General features: G+C 49.6%; 2 pseudogenes; both read left to right on the top strand.

Moving 5' to 3' along the window:
- The window catches only part of LOC136615389 (zinc finger protein 850-like), a 304,670-nt pseudogene that overhangs the window by 74,043 nt on the left and 211,795 nt on the right, over window positions 1-18,832 (top strand).
- Window positions 1-18,832, top strand: part of LOC136616051 (zinc finger protein 208-like) — an 85,498-nt pseudogene that overhangs the window by 63,014 nt on the left and 3,652 nt on the right.

The following is an 18,832-nucleotide window of genomic DNA, read 5'->3' as shown; positions in this document are numbered from 1 at the left end:
CCTGGCAGATATCTGTCATCCACGCCCACACCACGGTAAAGAATTGAGGAGGCTGACTCCCACTACGCCGCCCATGTTGGAGTTGGTATTCCACTATAGCTCTACGCTGCTCATACAGCCTGGCCAACATGTGCAGTGTAGAGTTCCACCGTGTGGGCACGTTACACAGCAGTCGGTGCACTGGCAGATTAAACCGATGTTGCAGGGTCCGCAGGGTGGCAGCGTCCGTGTTGGACTTGCGGAAATGTGCGCTGAGCCGGCGCACCTTGCCGAGGAGGTCTGACAAGTGTGGGTAGTTTTTCAGAAACCGCTGAACCACCAAATTAAAGACATGGGCCAGGCAGGGCACGTGCGTGAGGCTGCCGAGCCGCCACAAGGTTACGGCTGTTGTCACACACGACCATGCCCGGTTGGAGGCTCAGCGGTGAAAGCCAGCGGTCGGTCTGCTCTGTCAGACCATGCAACAGTTCGTGGACCGTGTGCCTCTCCTCTCCTAAGCTGAGTAGTTCCAGCACGGCCTGCTGACGCTTGCCCACCGCTGTGCTGCCACGCCACACCGACTGCTAGCGACGTGCTGCTGACACATCCTTATTGCGAGGTAGAGGTTACGTAGGAGGAGGAGGGGGATGGTTTAGTGTAGGTGGCATACACCGCCGCAGATACCTGCACCGAGCTGGGGCCCGCTATTCTGGGGGTGGGTAGGACATGAGCGGTCCCAGGCTCTGACTCGGTCCCAGCCTCCACTAAATTCACCCAATGCACCATCAGGGAGATATAGTGGCCCTGCCCGCCTGTGCTTGTCCACGTGTCCGTTGTTAAGTGGACCTTCCCAGTAACCGCGTTGATGAGGGCGCGTACAATGTTGCGGGAGACGTGGTCATGCAGGGCTGGGACGGCACACCATGAAAAATAGTGGCGACTGGGGACCGAGTAGCGCGGGGCCGCCGCTGCCATCATGTTTTTGAAAGCCTCTGTTTCCACAAGCCTGTACGGCAGCATCTCCAGGCTGATCAATTTGGCGATGTGCACGTTTAAAGCTTGAGCGTGCGGGTGCATGGCGGCGTATTTGCGCTTTCGCTCCAACTCTTGTGCTAGTGACAGCTGGACGGTGCGCTGAGAGACATTGCTGGATAGGGCCGAGGAAAGCGGAGGTGAGGGTGTGGGTGCAGGCCGGGAGATACTCGTGCCTCTGTCCTGAGAGGGGGTTGGATCTGAGTGGCAGGTTGGGGCACAGGGGGAGAGGCAGTGGTGCAACCCGGAGGCGGTGAACGCCCTTCGTCCCACCTTGTGGGGTGCTTGGCCATCATATGCCTGCGCATGCTGTTGGTGGTGAGGCTGGTAGTGGTGGCTCCCCGGCTGATCTTGGTGCGACCAAGGTTGCACACCACTGTTCATCGGTCGTCCGCGCTCTCACTGAAAAACATGCATACCTTTGAATACCTAGGCCTCTGCACAGTGGCTTGGCGCAAGGGGGTGCTTTGGGAATCCGTTGGGGGATTATTCGCTCTGGCCCTGCCACTACCCCTGGCCACCCCACTGCCTCTTCCAACCTGCCCTGCTGCTGCACTTGCCTCCCCCTCTGAAGACCTGTCATCAGCTGGCTTAGCAAACCAGGTGGGATCAGTCACCTCATCGTCCAGCGGCTCTTCCTCCGAATCCTCTGTGCGCTCCTCCCTCGGACTTACTGCCCTTACTACTGCCTCACTGATAGACAACTGTGTCTCATCATAATCATCGACCTCCTCACCCACCGAAAGCTCTTGAGACAGTTGCCGGGAGTCCCCAGCCTCATCCCCCGGACGCCGGGAACTTTCCAAAGGTTGGGCATCGGTCAAGACAAACTCCTCAGGTGGGGGAGGAACCATTTTTTCCCAATCAGCGCAGGGGCCCAAAAACAGTTCCTGGGAGTCGGCCTGCTCATCCGAATGTGTCATTTTCATGGAGTGAGGAGGCTGGGAGGAAGGAGAAGCAGCAGCAAGAGGATTCAGAGTTGCAGCAGTGGACGGCGTAGAAGACAGGTTGCTGGAGGCATTGCTGGATGCACTTTCTGCCATCCACGACAGGACCTGCTCACACTGCTCATTTTGTAATAAAGGTCTACGACGTGGACCCAAAAATTGTGATATGAAGCTCGGGACCCCAGAACCTTTCCTCTCGCCTAATCCCGCAGCAGCCGGCTGCGATTCACCTGGACCAGGAACTCGGCCTATGCCCACACCCTCACTTGGAAATCCACGTCCTCTAGCCCTACCCCTAGCCCTCAGCATGGTGGATTACGAATAGAGCAGACAGAGTGGTGTAAAAAATTTTGAATTATTATTGGCGCGCAGTTGGAGTGAGGCAGCGCTTATGTAATACAAACTGCAGGCAGGAGAAAAATTATTCAAAAGACTGCAAGCAGGCCTAGCTGTGCAATATGCAATACTGGTACACCTGACCTCACAGCAGACACGCAGTGAAATGCAGAGAGTCACAGCTAGCCGTAAGGATTTTCTTTTTTTTTTGGTTAATTTTTGGGCAATGCAATGCAGGCTATATTGCGTCTGAGTTTCCCCTCTATGGGGGGGGGGGGGGCTGTGACCGTGCATGCAGTTGACGGCAGACACACAGCGGTGTAAGAAATTTTTGAATTATTATTGGGTTGCCGTTGGAGGGAGACAGCGCTTATGTAACGCACACTGCAGCCAGGAAAAAAATTATACAGAAGCCTGCAGGCAGGCCTAGCTGTGCAATAGTGAGGTACTACAACTGCCAGCAGCCACAGAGTTAAATGCACACAGTCACAGATAGCCCTAAACAGGTGCTTTTTTGGGGGTACTTATTGACAGGATTCTACACTAGCACTGTCCCTGCCTCACCAATACTGCCCCTATACTCTGTATAATGGCTGCAGACGGAGAACGCAATAGTCTGCATAGCCTAAGAGGAAAAAAAAAAAAGGTGCAAAACTGCTCCTAGCAGCCACAACAGTAATGCACCCGGTAAGATGTGGCCCTAAGAAGGACCGTTGGGGTTCTTCTAGACAGGATTCCACACTACCCGCTGTCCCTGCCTGACCAATACTGCCCCTATACTACGTAGTACAGACTGCAGCCTGAGAACGCTATAGCCTGCACACCCGATATATAAAAAAAAAAAATATTGTGCAAAACTGCTCCCAGCAGCCACAGCAGTAATGCACACGGTCAGATGTGGCCCTAAGAAGGACTGTTGGGGCTCTTGAAGATGCCAACCCTCCAACTATAGCACCAGCAGCACTCTCCCTAATCTCTGCCAGCGTTTGTCTGAGGCAAGCTGCGGGTGGGACCGCTTTAAGTACTCGGCGGTCACTTGATCTCACCAGCCACTCACTGCAGGGGGGTGGGATAGGGCTGGAACGTCACAGGAGGAAGTTGTAATGCCTTCCCTGCATGTCTATTGGCCAGAAAATGGCGCAAAAATTTCAGGGAAGGAAATGGAATTGACTCGAGTACCGGGTGGTGCTTGCCTCGAGTAACGAGCATCTCGAGTGCCCTAATACTCGAACAAGCATCAAGCTCGGACAAGTATGCTCGCTCATCTCTATTCTTTACCACATGGTGGGATACATAGATAAAAACCTCTAGAGGCATTGCAGGCAAAAAAATGGCCTCTCTCACAGCTTAACAGCTGTCCCCCTTCAAGGAGGGCATTAATGAATTAAGCATGCACGCACCTTCTCCCTCCACCCTGATCTTATACAATGTATAGACACATACTGGTTTCAGTACATAAAGGCAAAAAGAAACCACCTTCACCGCTTATATATGGAAATAAAGAAGCCCACAGATCACCGGCGCTTCCGATAAACGGATGAAAAACACCCCCATGTGAGAGAGCCCCAAAGGACAAGCTCTCTGTTCTTGTACTGACCGTGCTCTATGAGCACACAGTACTACAGCTCCTTCAGCCACCACTTCTCCTCACTGCTGAGCTCCGCCCCCTTATATACTGATCACATGATGGTGACATCATCACAGGTCCTTCAGCCACCACTTCTCCTTACTGCTGAGCTCCGCCCCTTTATATACTGATCACATGATGGTGACATCATCACAGGTCCTTCAGCCACCACTTTTCACTGCTGAGCTCCACCCCCTTATATATTGATCATATGGTGGTGACATCATCAAAGGTCCTTCAGCCATCACTTCTCCTCCTCACGCATATATCTATATTACTCCTCAGATGCACACAATTCGCGTCCCCCCCCCCTCACTGCTAAGCTCCACCCCTTCTGATCACATCACATGACAGTGACATCATCACAGGTCCTCCAGCCACCACTTCTCCTCACTGCTAAGCCCCGCCCCCTTATTTACTGATCACATGACAGACTTCATCACAGGTCCTTCAGCTATTACAGTGTAGCAGCCCCTCATCCCCACTGTTGTCTCTGTTATCAGCCAGAGGATATATATACACATATCCAGCACACTGATATCAGAGCTCTGCGTGTGACTCCGCCCGGCAGGTAAGAAACGCCGCAGGGTTTCGCACGGTTTTCTTGTATTTTTCGGTCTCCCTTCTGTTCCGCCGGCTTCACACGGATATATTTGCGCACAGTATGCAGTGAAAAGAACCCGCGGCTCTCCGTGGTTTCGCTCACATGTGTGTATTTTCTGCACACGTTTCGGCCGCACTGATAGAACACGACTTATGTTTCTGTGTATTTGCGCACCAACGGCCCCATAGAAGTCAGCGGGGAGGATGCGCAGCTGTGAGCGGAGATGCCTGATCCGCTGCAGAAGGAACCCATCCCGGGCTCATTAGATGAATCCACCATTTCCATCGGAGTGTTTGTGTCCGGGGCAGAAAAAGTGCCGTGAAATACGCCGATACGAGCGCAGAAGAGCCTCGTTCATAGCGCAGATATGTCTCACTGAGGCACGAGCAATCGCACATCCGCTGGTGTGAAGCCGGCCTTAGTACAGCATTGCAGCGCAGCCCCCTGTCTGATGCTCATCAGCCACCATCTTGATGCTGAGATTTTTTTTAAACTTTTAAATCAATCCAACGATACATCAGCACAGAGGCTATACCATGTCTGCCTGCTGAGGGGACAGTTTAAAGGGGTTATCCAGTTGTAGAGTATTAATAAACTATCAACAGGATAGGCCATCAGTTATAGATCATCAGGTGTCCGCTGCACAGAAGCTCTTTTCACTCGTGCACTGAGCTGATTACTGCTGGAAGCTGACAGCTCTGTCCCCACTGCAGTGGCCAGTTCCCATTGAAGTGAATGCGAATTTTGCCTGTAGTAATCGCTGAAAAAGGTCCCTATTAAAATATATCTTTTATTAAACAGATATACAAATAATAGTCATGGGCAACTGCAGCAAAACAAACCATATGTCAATATACACAATATCCAAACACGTTACAGGTTAGAGATGACCCCACCTGGGTGATCTAGGAGTGATTTGACACAACCGGCATAGTGTCAGCAGGTGGAGAGAGGACTTGAAAGAAGGATGAATAGACATAGCAGTGATTTTTTTTTTTTTTTAGCAGAGACTCCCCACATTCACTGGAAAGCCGCTGACTTTGCCTGTAATACCAACACTGGCCACTGCAGTGATAACAGAGCTGTCTGGTTATCAGTGCGCACAAGCGCACTGATCCAGTGAACAGCTGATCAGCGGGGATCCTTGATGGTGGACCATTACTGATTAGAGATGAGCGAACGTACTCATTTCGAGTAATTACTCAATCGAGCACCGCGATTTTCGAGTACTTCAATACTCGGGTGAAAAGATTCGGGGGGCGGGGGGAGGCATGGCGGCGTGGGGGGTAGCAGCAGGGAACAGGGGGGAGCCCTCTCTCCCTCCCTCTCCCCCCCCCCCACTTCCCGCTGCAACCCCCCACTCACCCACGGCGCCCCCCGAATCTTTTCGCCCGAGTACGGAAGTACCCGAAAATCGCGGTACTCGGGCGAAAAAGGGGCGTGGCCGAGTACACTCGCTCATCTCTATTACTGATCTTCTATTGATGGCCCATGCTGAATATATGCCCTCAATTGTTTAAAATTATACAATCCCGTTAATAATCATTGTCTTCTATATTTATCTAAATAATTCACGGACCATAAGTATACAGTCAGGAGGATGAGCTGTGATCTCCTCTATTATACCTGTGTGACAGAAGTTGTGATCGTCATCAGTAACTGTAATAGGAGTGTCAGTGTCTCCTTCTGGACAGTTTCTGTGATAGGTTCATGCAACAGCATCACACAGACTGTGAAACTGACTAGAAGCTGAATACATAACCCCAAGTAGATCTTGGCTGGTCAGGACTGAGATTACATGACCATCTGAGGAGAAGGGGGCTGGGAGACTCAGACAGGAAGGAATAACTAAACAAGGTAACACTATATATACACACTGGGGAGTGGCCCTTTACGGGTGTTCGGATAGCAGAATTCAACATGGATTTTCCCTCGTGGATACCGAGAACTGTGGATTTCTGCAAATTTGCGTGTCTAATTCTCAGTATGGAAATAGCATGGAATCCACGAAAAGTGACACGTAACTTTTATGTTTTTTTTTCTGCACGAGGATTTCAAATCTGCATGTAGGAAAATTCTGTATCATACGGATTCTAGCACAGATTCCCATAATTATAATTGGTGCAGATTTGTAGTGGAACTTGCCCTGGAATGTCAATATCCACAGCAAACATCTGCCGTCTGTGTGAACATACCCGTATACATGTGGTGACGGCTCTGAGAACCTGCGTCTCTCAATGCTCAGTAAGTGAGGTTCTGTATATCACACATGATGATGTCCCCGTATGATTTAGAGTCTCTCCTTCTCTCATAAAGGGCCGGCAGCACTAGAACCCTCCAGTTCATCCAGTTCTCTCATACTCTCATCCAAAATGGTCCTCATGAATGACCCACCGAGGATAGAGAAGACCAGCAATGAGATTACCAAGAGGATATTAAGCTTCACCTTAGAGATCATCTACCTGCTGACCGGAGAGGTAACCTTTCCTGTATTTCTATCATCTTTATTGTATTATGTAACAAGTCTGACTAAGGGAAGAGAAAAAACACTCTAGGAAGTAATAGGAACAATCCAGTGTCCTGTATAACGGCTTCCAGACCTTCCAAGTGAAGGAGAACTAAAGAACTGAGCAGCAGAGAATGTGAAGATCGGCCCCCAATATGGTCAGTTCTGTATGGTGGGAACCAATGAGCTAATAGTAATGTTGTAGGAGCAATGAGAATGGTAAGTAGGCTCGTTGTAATGAGGAGGAAAAGGCAGCCAGGAGCCAGCAGGATCACCTAGCCGGAGGTCAGCCTGGAGACTTTATTATTTGCCACTAAGTTGACATCTATACAGTCATGGTGTCCATCTAGCGTCTCTTGTAGAGCTTTTTCAGGGTTCATAAACGTCATGGAAAACCTGGGATTTGATGTACCATATATACTCGAGTACAAGCCGAGTTTTTCAGCACATTTCTTTGTGCTGAAAAAGCCCCCCCCCCCCCCCCCCGGCTTATACTCAGGTCATGGAAGGGTTAAAAAAAAAACCTGCATTACCCCCCTCCCAGACGGCGTATATGTCCTGGGCAGCAGTATGGAAAGCTGCTTCAATTTCTGTGTTCCCGGCGGTGGTGCAGCAAGCTGCTTGAATTCTCCCTGCTCTCATCCCCCGTCATCAGGCTGTGATTGGCTGTAAATGATCGAGGCCCGGCTGTGATTGGCCGGCGCTCGATCCAATCACAGCGCTTACTTACACAGCACTGATGGCGGGGGATTTGAAAGGCGAGCTGGGAGATGACAGCGGGGAGAATTCTAAAGCAGCTTGCCACACCGCCGCCGGGATCACAGAAATTGAAGCAGCTTTCCGCACTGCTGCCGGGGACACAGACACATCTGGTAAAATACATTTTTTTTTACAAGCTTTTTGTGGTAAAACTTATTGACTCTGCTTATACTCGGGTCGGCTAATACTCGCGTATATATGGTAAATCAAGGAATACCTAAAAATGTCATGGATTTTTGTTTTTTTGAGTCTTGCCAAGAGTCCTATCGGTGCTTTTTTCACTCGTATCACTGAGAGATTACTTTTTCTTGTATTTAAGTTAATTGACTGCAGTTCATAGACTAAAGATGGGAGGACGGTTGGGTGATCGACAGAAAAAAGAGGCTGTTTTTTTTTAAAATACAGTAAACCTCTAGTTTTGTTAGTAATCTGTCCAAAAGAAATCAGCTAAACTTGAAACTAATGAAACTAGAGGTAATTATTTCCATAGTAATCAATGTAAATCCAATTAATTCGTTCTAGACATTCCAAAAAACACCAAACCACATTTTTGTACAGCGTTTAGCACTGCTGTTTCAATGCAGCGCTAAACGCTGTACAACGCTCCCATTCATTTCAATGGGCTGTTCACACAAGCGTTTTCGGCCCTGCGTTGCCCATTGATATGAATGGTACTGTGTTTTTGGCAGTGATAAATGCCCTAGCTACACTGCCTGAGGGGAAAAAAAATCAACATACTCACCTTGCAGGTGCTATCGGTGTCCCGGGCGCCGCTCTCCAGAGCTCCGTGAACGGCTTGTCAGGTCAGCAGAACATCTTGCTAGTGACGGGGGATTGAAATCCCCCGACTCCAGCAAGAGATTGCTCTGATTGGCTGGGTCAGTTGAATGACAACCCGCGCTGGATGCTCTAATCACAGCTATTTATCCATGAATGGCTGTGATAGGAGAAATCTATGAATGGCTGTGATGTAAGCAGCGAAGGTCGCTTGGGCCGCCGGCAAAACTAGAAGCAAGCGACGAAAGAAGAGGCAAGATTCTGCACTGAAGAATCGGCGAAACTGGAAACCCTCGAAAGACTAAGGCCTCCTTCCCACGAACGGATTTACGCCGCGTAAATTCGCGGCAAAAATCCGCTGCGTAGCCCCCTGCTATTAGGTTTTATTGAACCTAATAGCACAATGCTCACGATGCGTAATTCCACCGCGGAATTACGCACCGCGATTTCTCCCGTCCTCACCCGCAGCATGCTCTATTTGCTGCGGGTGAGGACGGGCTGTACGTGCTGACGGCTTCCATTGCAGTCAATGGAAGCCGTCCGTTCACGCTATCTCCCGCTGTAACCAGCGGGAGATAGCGTGAAAAAACGCTTCCCCGCCTACCGCCGCAGCGTCATTTGACGCGGCCGGCGCGTCACGTGACGCTGCCGGCCGCGTCACGTGACGCGGTGGGCGTGTCACACGACGCGACGGCGGTGGGCGGGGAAGCGTCTTCACGCTATCGTCCGCTGGTAAGTATAGGGCTCTGGGGGGCGCTGTGACGGGCTTCACTGCGGAATATTACGCGGCGGAGCCCGTCACGCTCGTGGGAAGGAGGCCTAAAGCGTCGAAAGTAGAGGTATGGCTGGATTCCAAGTTGTTTTCAATCTGAGATAAAAGTAAATAAAAAAAAAATAAAAAAATTTTGGCAAACTCTCTTAATTAAAGTCTGTTGTAGCGGTGGTAAAGATTCTGTAATGTTTAGGTTAACTGCTGGCAGAACAAGAGTTCACTTAAACATCACCGATTTTTTTTAAGTGTTCCTTGTAAATCTCTGTTTCAGGCTGGATTCAGACGACCATATATCAGCTGGCTTTTCACGCCCAGCCGATATATGGCGTCTCTCTCTGCAAGGGGGGAGCCTGGAAGAGCCAGGAGCAGTGCTCTGAGCTCCTGCCCCCTCTCTGCCTCCTTTCCGCCCCTCTGCACTATTTGCAGTGGGGAGAGGCGGGGTGGGGCTAATTCTTGTTATTTAGCCCCGCCCCATCCCGCGTCCTTTCATTGCAAATAGTGCAGAGAGGCAGAGAGGGGGCGGGAGCTCTGTTCCTGCTCCTGGCTCTTCAATCCCCCCCCCCCCCTGCAGATGAGGACACCGTATATCGGCTCGGCGTGAAAACCGAGCTGATATATGGTCGTCTGAATCCACCCTCAAAGTGTATATACCGCGTACTTAATATATACACTTTCATGCTGGAGTCACTGTTTTGTGCCGCTAAACATTTTCTCATCGAGGAACAAGATTCCAATGACTAGACCCTATGCCTATTTTAAGAATTTGGTTCGCTCTTAATTCTCGTTTTATATCTTTCTTCCTACGCATTTGATGTTTTTGAAAGTTCATTATGCAAAAAAAGTATATATTTATATAATAATAATTTCTGAGATTCTTGTGTGTTTTTACTTCTTTGTCCAAAACAATTTCTTTATTTCATTACAGTCCAGTATTGTGTTTAGCAGTATAGGCCAGTGGTGGCAAACCTATGGCACGTGTGCCGCTCACCACTTGCAAATACCGTCAGGGGCCTCGGCTCCCCTCTCGGCATTCACTCAGCTGCGCTGCTAGCAGCGCTGATCCTGGCGCACACTGTAATGTCAGTGTGCAGCCGGGATCCTCCTCCCCCCTTCCCCGACGTCTCGTCTACTTAGTTCCGCGAGAGCAGGGGGATAAGGTGTCCAACAGCACACTGACGTCACAGTATGCACCGCGATCAGTGCCAGCAACAATGCCGTGCAGAGGAGGAACGAAGTTTCCACGAGGAGGAGGGGGTAAGTATATTGGTCTTGGGGACGAGGGGTGGGGGTTGTCACTATTACACTGGGGGCTGCTGTGGGGTGTCACTATTACACTGGGGGCTGCTGTGGGTTGTCGCTATTACACTGGGGGCCGCTGTAGGATGTCACTATTGCACTGGGCGCCGCTGTTGGGGTGTCACTATTACACTGGGGGCCGCTGTAGGATGTCACTATTACACTGGGGGCCGCTGTAGGATGTCACTATTGCACTGGGTGCCGCTGTAGGATGTCACTATTGCACTGGGCGCCGCTGTGGGGTGTCACTATTACACTGGGCGCCGCTGTGGGGTGTCACTATTACACTGGGCGCCGCTGTGGGGTGTCACTATTACACTGGGCGCCGCTGTGGGGTGTCACTATTACACTGGGCGTCGCTGTGGGGTGTCACTATTACACTGGGCGCCGCTGTGGGGTGTCACTATTACACTGGGCGCCGCTGTGGGGTGTCACTATTACACTGGGCGCCGCTGTGGGGTGTCACTATTACACTGGGCGCCGCTGTGGGGTGTCACTATTACACTGGGCGCCGCTGTGGGGTGTCACTATTACACTGGGCGCCGCTGTGGGGTGTCACTATTACACTGGGGGCCGCTGTGGGGTGTCACTATTACACTGGGGGCCGCTGTGGGGTGTCACTATTACACTGGGGGCCGCTGTGGGGTGTCACTATTACACTGGGGGCCGCTGTGGGGTGTCACTATTACTACTGTTGGCTGCTGTGGGGTGTCACTATTACACTGGGGGCCGCTGTGGGGTGTTATTATTACACTGGGGGCCGCTGTGGGGTGTCACTATTATACTGGGGACCGCTGTGGGGTGTCACTATTACACTGGGGGCCGCTGTGGGGTGTCACTATTACACTGGGGGCCGCTGTGGGGTGTCACTATTACACTGGGGGCCGCTGTGGGGTGTCACTATTACTACTGTTGGCTGCTGTGGGGTGTCACTATTACACTGGGGGCCGCTGTGGGGTGTTATTATTACACTGGGGGCCGCTGTAGGATGTCACTATTACACTGGGGGCCGCTGTAGGATGTCACTATTGCACTGGGGGCCGCTGTAGGATGTCACTATTGCACTGGGCGCCGCTGTGGGGTGTCACTATTACACTGGGCGCCGCTGTGGGGTGTCACTATTGCACTGGGCGCCGCTGTGGGGTGTCACTATTACACTGGGCGCCGCTGTGGGGTGTCACTATTACACTGGGCGCCGCTGTGGGGTGTCACTATTACACTTGGCGCCGCTGTGGGGTGTCACTATTACACTTGGCGCCGCTGTGGGGTGTCACTATTACACTTGGCGCCGCTGTGGGGTGTCACTATTACACTGGGCGCCGCTGTGGGGTGTCACTATTACACTGGGCGCCGCTGTGGGGTGTCACTATTATACTGGGGACCGCTGTGGGATGTCACTATTACACTGGGGGCCGCTGTGGGGTGTCACTATTACACTGGGGGCCGCTGTGGGGTGTCACTATTACACTGGGGGCCGCTGTGGGGTGTCACTATTACACTGGGGGCTGCTGTGGGGTGTCACTATTACTACTGTTGGCTGCTGTGGGGTGTCACTATTACACTGGGGGCCGCTGTGGGGTGTCACTATTACACTGGGGGCCGCTGTGGGGTGTCACTATTACACTGGGGGCCGCTGTGGGGTGTCACTATTACACTGGGGGGCGCTGTGGGGTGTCACTATTACATTGGGGGCCGCTGTGGGGTGTCACTATTACACTGGGGGGCGCTGTGGGGTGTCACTATTACACTGGGGGCGGCTGTAGGATGTCACTAATACACTGTGGGCCGCTGTGGGGTGTCACTATTACTACTGTTGGCTGCTGTGGGGTGTCACTATTACACTGGGGGCCGCTGTGGGATGTCACTATTACTACTGTTGGCCGCTGTGGGGTGTCACTATTACACTGGGGGCCGCTGTGGGATGTCACTATTACACTGGGGGCGGCTGTGCGGTGTCACTATTACACTGGGGGCGGCTGTGCGGTGTCACTATTACACTGGGGGCTGCTGTGGGATGTCACTATTACACTGGGGGCTGCTGTGGGGTGTCACTATTACACTGGGGGCGGCTGTGGGGTGTCACTATTACACTGGGGGCGGCTGTGGGGTGTCACTATTACACTGGGGGCGGCTGTGGGGTGTCACTATTACACTGGGGGCGGCTGTGGGGTGTCACTATTACACTGGGGGCGGCTGTGGGGTGTCACTATTACACTGGGGGCGGCTGTGGGGTGTCACTATTACACTGGGGGCTGCTGTGGTGTGTTACTATTACACTGGGGGCGGCTGTGGGATGTCACTATTACACTGTGGGCCGCTGTGGGGTGTCACTATTACTCTGGGGGCTGCTGTGGGGTGTCACTATTACTATGGGGGCCGCTGTGGGGTGTCACTATTACTATGGGGGCCACTGTGGGGTGTCACTATTACTATGGGGGCCACTGTGGGGTGTCACTATTATACTGGGGGCAGCTGTGGGATGTTGCCATCATACTGTGGGCAGCTGTGGGGTGTCACTATTACACTGGGGGCCGCTGTGGGGGGGGGTCACTGTTACCGCTTGGGTAGTTATGGGGGGGGGGGGGTCACTATTATCGCTGGGGTATGTTTACATGTGGCAGAAATGGACAAGTCTGCTTCAAAATAGATAGTGTGCAGATTTTGGATGCAGAAATGCTGCAGAATTTTCCACAGAAATTTCCGCTGAGGACATTCTGCAGTATTTCCGCATCCACAAAGCAGTCAAAATCTGCACGCTGTCTATTTTGAAGCGGCCTTTTCCTTGTTAGAACGACGGGTGTAAAAATCATACATCGTGATAAGCCCCACCCCCTGATGTGTTGGCACTTTGTGATAAATAGGTGGGTTTTGGGTTGCAGTTTGGGCACTCGGTCTCTAAAAGGTTCGCCATCACTGCTCTAGGCCAACAGAATAAAGACATTGTTTTGGATAAACAGAACTAAAAACGCACAAGAATCTCAATATTCAGTCTTAAAAATACAAAAAATATTTAAGATTTTAAAGTGCATTGAAGTTTTATTCTCAACCGGCCTCTCATGGTTGGGGATTTTTTCTAACAAATCTCCGAGGTGTTATAATTTTTGCATATAAAACAATAAAACAAACAACAAACCTTTGGTTGCATTTTGAGTTCCTCAAGTGTCATTGAAAATCAAGATTTTGTCATGGAATTTTTTTTACAAATCTTTATAAACCCTTCCTATACAGCGGGATCATAATCTCTAATTTTATACTGATGGATGAATACTGGGTTCAGTCCTCTGTGTCTCTCTCCATATACAGGATTACATGATGGTGAAGAAGACATCAGGTGATGGTACGACTCCCAACAGCCATCTCCATGAGTCAGGAGGATGGAGCAAGAGCTGGAGCCCCATCACAGAGGCTCCTCCTCACTTACCGATACATGAGCAGAAGATCCTAGAACTCACCAACAAGATCACTGAGCTGCTGACTGGAGAGGTGACACTGCTGGGAATGCTGGGTAATTATACAGTAACAGCACTAGAGGAGTCTGGGTAATGACGGTATCATTGTGTTGTCAGGTTCCTATAAGGTGTCAGGATGTCGCTGTCTATTTCTCCATGGAGGAGTGCGAGTATTTAGAAGGACACAAGGATCTGTACAAGGACATCGTGATGGAGAACCACCAGCCTCCGATATCACAGGGTAAGAAGAGAGTTACATATGTAGTGGAGGAAACAAATGTATTTGTCATATTTTTTAGACCACTAGATGCAGTTTTTATTTGAAAAAATGCTGGTAACGGTTTGTGTCTAAGGGCGCTTGATTGTGCAAAACTGATCAATAATCATTCAGTGTAAACGCTGCCGGTGAATGAACGAGGAATGACAATAAGATCTTTTGTCATTCAGTTTATGCAGATATAAAAATCAAACGACGATCGGCCCGTGTAATCAGACAATCGTTTTTCTATGATAGACTGCCTGTTCTCTGTGAATGGAGGCCAGGTGGCCGGAGGCGATCCCCAACCTGCTCCATCTCCATTCACTAAGGCTACCTACACACGGCCGAATGTGATATCTGGCTGTGACACTCAGCCCAATATCCCGCTCAGGCACATGTGATGTGCTGGTGGATGCAAGGCGTTTTTTTGTCAAAAACCGCCTCCCATCACTTGTGAAGCAGCAATCTTTTGGTGAGGCTTACAGCCGCGTTGGGGAATCAGCGCACGTGTTTCCCATTGAAAACAATGGGCGATGCGTTCTGAGAAAAATCACTCCATTCAAAAGAACGGGCTTCAAATCTTCTTACCAGATTTATGTGTCTCGCAATGCACAAATCTCGGTATGCTTTTCTCGGCCGTGTAAAAGAGGCCTAGGTTGTTATCACTTCTATGTGAAAGGACAGAAGCCGTAATCTTCGGGATGACTTTGGGGCACTTAAGTGGACAAAAAGTGTCCCCTGTAAAGGGACCCTAGAAGCCCCCCCCCCCCCATACACATTAGACTTTAGTTGTCCAAAACCTGCAGATAACGGTGGGTTTGGCAGCCGGAGAAGTCTCTAATGTGTCCGGGGTGGATCAATATCCTTTGGAAGATGATGTTGGAGAAAAGAAGAATCTGGGACATCTATTTTTGTAGCCCGATCCTCCTGTTCCCTGTTCCTTTATCAGAAGGTTTTAGACGTTCTCTAAAATGTGTAAAGAGAAGAAAAGAGTTTAAACCTAGTATTAGTAAAACAAAATCAACAGATCACTCTAATAAAGAGAGAGATTTCCTTTGTATTGCAAACTCTGAGGTCCCATACTTCTATTTCCTTCCAAAGCCATACAAAGACCCTCTCTCTCCCCCACGCCAGCCCCAGCTCAGCCCCGCTCACCCCCCCCGAGCCTGCTCGGACGAGAATGCAGTTTCTCGGAAAGAGCGATGTTCGCTCGAGTAACTGCCTTATCCGAGTGTGCTCACTCATCTCTATTTTTTTAGGCATCGGTTGTATGGCTTTAACTTATTTTTTGTGTTGTTATAATCTCCTAGCCATGATTTTCACAATATGTACTTGTGCCTTTTTCAACATATCTTCATGTATATTATATGTATTATTTTTATGGATTCTAAATTCGGGTCCATCCTGTACAGACTTTAAATATTAACTGTGGAATAAGTTGGCGCTACAGAAAGATTATTATTTTTACCTGAACACACTTCATGTGTGCAGTACATATAAATGTCCTTTTTCTTTAATTGAGTGGTGGGCGTGCCGCTGTCCTGGTGACGTCACCGCACATGTAGATGCCTGGGATGGTCTTTGCCATCCAGCACCATGCCAACCAGTCCACTCAGTGGGCCCTACAGCTTGAGAAAGATCCGCTACATGGTTGAAACGTTGCTGTGATGTGCCATGGGGAATAAAGGCCTTTTATTGTTCTAAACTTTGCACCTGTGGAGGCTGTCTTCATCTTCTATATTCTGGACCTATACTGGGGACCTAGGATCTGATTCCAATCAGACAAGCATCTACTAGATCATTTACTCTGCCACGGTTTGGGCATAGTGGTGAGTGCTGCTGGTTCCTATTTATTTGAGTGAGTGGGCCCTACAGGTCACTATCCGTGGCTTCTCCTTCATGACGTCTATGTAGGTGTGTGTCGCCAGTGACTAGTACAGTCCATCCAACTTCATGCGTGTCGCTGATACGATGACACCTCCACGCTCCCACACGATGACGCCGGCATGGGTGCCTACAGCCATGATGAATGCTGCCCCACCCTCTCAGCAGCCACCACCAATATCTCTGGATGAGACAACCTCGTGCACCACTAAGGATGATGCAAGATGTCTGCCACACACACACTGGCTACCCCGCCTCCTAATGATGTCATTTAGATTTCAACCCTTGACTCCACCTTGGGGGATAACCTCAAACCTTAGGAAGGTAATTAGAGGAGCTCTGATGCACCCCACCACTTCTAAACCCTCCCCTTTTTGTATAAATTAATTGTTAATGGTTATAAATGTATTGCGTGTTTTATAAATCCATGCTTGAAAAAGGTGACAACCCATCACCGAAGCGCATTGCAACACCCCCTTTTTGAATATCTGTTTGTGTTTTAAGAATAAATCTTATCTTCCACTTCACTACTTAGACTGCTTTGATGCCACTCTGGTTGGGGGGGGGGGGGGGTTATTGTCAGTAGATCCACCTCCTTCCTCAGTATGTACAGTTTACTTTTTTTTACACTTTCTTATAAGTGTGGGTATTTTTTCATTTAGTACGCTATTTCTTTTGTCTTCTGAATTTTCCGTTTTGGACTCCACCCTAACCCTCTCCTTTTCTTCAGATGCATTATATGCATGAGAAGTGCATTGGTTTCCAGCATCATAAGACTTAAGATGTGGTTTCTACTAGAGATGAGCGAGTATACTCGCTAAGGCTAACTACTCGAGCGAGTAGTGCCTTAGCCGAGTATCCTCCCGCTCGTCTCTAAAGATTCGGGTGCCGGCGGGGGGAGAGCGAGGAGGAACGGAGGGGAGATCTCTCTCTCTCTCCCTCTTCCCCCCCCCCCCCCCCCGCAATTCATCTGTCACCCGCGCCGGCAGCCGAATCTTTACAGACGAGCGGGAGGATACTCGGCTAAGGCACTACTCGCTCGAGTAGTTAGCCTTAGCGAGTATACTCGCTCATCTCTAGTTGCTACCCTATATTAAGCTAGTCATCCACACCAACTGAGTCCTTTTCATACATTTTTTGTTCGATCTGCTGTTATGCACAAGGCGCTTTTCCACAGGCATCATCAGAGTTGTCTGGCTGCAGCTTACTTCTCTAAACACATGAATGTTTGGCCCAGATGAACTTTCATCCGTGTGGGGGATCTGGTGTAAACAGCTGTTGGATGAGCAATTGTTCTTTGAACAGTTGTTGAATGTGTATGGGCACCTTAATGGTCGGAAGTTTATGGTGAATATAGAGTAATGATAATTGTCCACTCTGCTATCAATGAACATACCATCCAGCAAGTTGAGGTTGCCATTTTGGAAAATCTCTGCATAACCATTCGCAACCTAGCCCAAAATGTCAAGATTAGTGTGGCATCCCTAGAATAAAATCATCCAAGACCATCTTCTTATGCATAAGGTATCTGCTTGCTAGGTTACCCAGCTGCTCACACCTTTCCAGAAGCAGGAACGAGTCGAATGCTCCCAGGCTCTTTTGACGATGTGCCATGGCAACCAGCTGGACTTTCTCAAGAGACTGATCACAGGATGAAAGCTGGGTCCATCACAATGATCCGCAGACTAATGTCCAGTCGATGCAATGGAAGGATGCAGATTCGCTGCCTCCACAGAAGGTACATGCCCAACCATCGGCAGGAAAGGCTATGCTCACAGTCTTTTGGGACCACCACGGAGTAATCTTGATGGATTTCCTAGCAAAGGTACCACGATTACTGGGGCATACTATGCTTCACTGCTGCGGAAATTGCAGGAGGCTATCAAAATCAAGAGACATGGCATGCTCACCAAAGGTGTCTGCCTTCTGCAAGACAATGCCCCAGTTCACAACTCACATGTTGCCCAGATGGAAGCACGCAGCTGCAGGTTTGAAATTCCACCACATCCCCCTTATTCACCTGACCTCACACCATCGGACTTCTAACTTTTTCCAACAATGAAGTCATTTTTGAAGGACAAGCATTTTCCAGATGATGAGACTTAGATTCCGAAGTCACAACGTGGCTTTTGGAGCAACCTGTCGACCTCTACAAGCGAGACGTTTACAGTTGCTTAAAAAGATGGGAAAAGTGTGTGCCTCTACGTGGCACCTAGAGAAGGACTAATAACTGTGCCAAGTTGCATTGCCTTCAGTCCACGGGAAGCGGGTCAGGGGAAATCTTTAATGAACACTCCTTGTACAAAGTGTTCAATTTCTTGTAAGGATCGTTAAAGATTTGGCAATAGCAAGCATATATCTTTTTTCATTCACTTTTTAAACAAACAAAAGGAAAAATGTGCCAAAAAGTTTTTTGTTTTTTTTTACACTTTTGATTTTTGTTTTACACTTTTTATGCTCTATAGGACTTTAACCTGCAATCATATAATTGCTTAGATAATACACTGCAATACTTCTATAATGCAGTGTATTATCATTTATCATAGGAATCACAGGCCATGGCAGACATAGACACTGTTATTTGGCATAGATTGGCCCTCTGCGA

Source organism: Eleutherodactylus coqui, chromosome 1, assembly GCF_035609145.1.
Source record: "Eleutherodactylus coqui strain aEleCoq1 chromosome 1, aEleCoq1.hap1, whole genome shotgun sequence".
NCBI classification, from domain to species: Eukaryota; Metazoa; Chordata; class Amphibia; order Anura; family Eleutherodactylidae; genus Eleutherodactylus; species Eleutherodactylus coqui.
Note: the sequence above shows the minus strand (reverse complement) of the source record. Positions and strands in the feature narration are given on the sequence as shown.